Source organism: Hipposideros armiger, unplaced genomic scaffold, assembly GCF_001890085.2.
Source record: "Hipposideros armiger isolate ML-2016 unplaced genomic scaffold, ASM189008v1 scaffold_398, whole genome shotgun sequence".
Taxonomy (NCBI): Eukaryota; Metazoa; Chordata; class Mammalia; order Chiroptera; family Hipposideridae; genus Hipposideros; species Hipposideros armiger.
The window spans coordinates 7583-8487 of record NW_017731748.1 but is presented as its reverse complement, the minus strand read 5'-3'; positions in this window follow the sequence as shown (position 1 = coordinate 8487).

The window sequence follows — 905 nt, the reverse complement described above, 5'->3', positions numbered from 1 at the left end:
TTCCAGAAATCTCTCCTTTAATCCACAGAACAGGAAATAACACTGTCTTCACCTCAATATTATATGTTTTGCTAGGTGAAAGGCTCATTTCAGGCTGCATTATTTTCATCATTTACAATAAATATATGCCCTTGTCATGGGGCAATCTCTGTGTTTCCTATCTCATTGTTCTTTTTTGATAATTACTGCACATCTGATTAAAAAAAAGTCAGTCTTTTCCTTAGAGTAGATTAGACTCTAAGGACACGGGTGTCAGGAAGAATACAGAAGAGGAAAGGGTATTCTGCGTAACGGGGAGAAAGTTGCTACAACAGCTCATTAGAGGAAGTGATAAGGATAAATGCAGAAGAGAGAAACAGGAAAAAGGAGAGAGAAAGCCAGAAATACAGACAGGGGCAGGGAGAACATAGTGAGATAACAGGACATACTGAATATCTATTGTTTCATTTGAGGTTTGACCTATGACATAACCCTTTTATTTTATCCAGTTTCCCAGACACACACACACACACACAGCTGGATTTTTTTTCCCTCCTCAGTAACATCCACTTATTTACCCAATAAATGCTTTGTGTCAATGAAAAAAGATTTTTTTGTTGTTGCTATTATAATAAGGTGAGAAGGAATCTGAGGCTGTCTGTGTGGAGATGCCGAAGAATAACACCTACGAATGAAAAGATGCAGAAAGCAGTAGAAACCATGAAATTCAAGTCTCCAACTTCCCTTTACCCCCAGATTTCACAGAAAAATTCATATGGTTTTTGGATTACACTTACTATGAAATTCAAGTTTCAGGGACATTTTTACCTAGAACTCAAGGGGAAAGGAAGCTCCAATAGAGGTGTGATTTGCACATGGTCTCGGAGAATTAACTCTCTAATAGGAACTGAAATAAAATTAGTAAA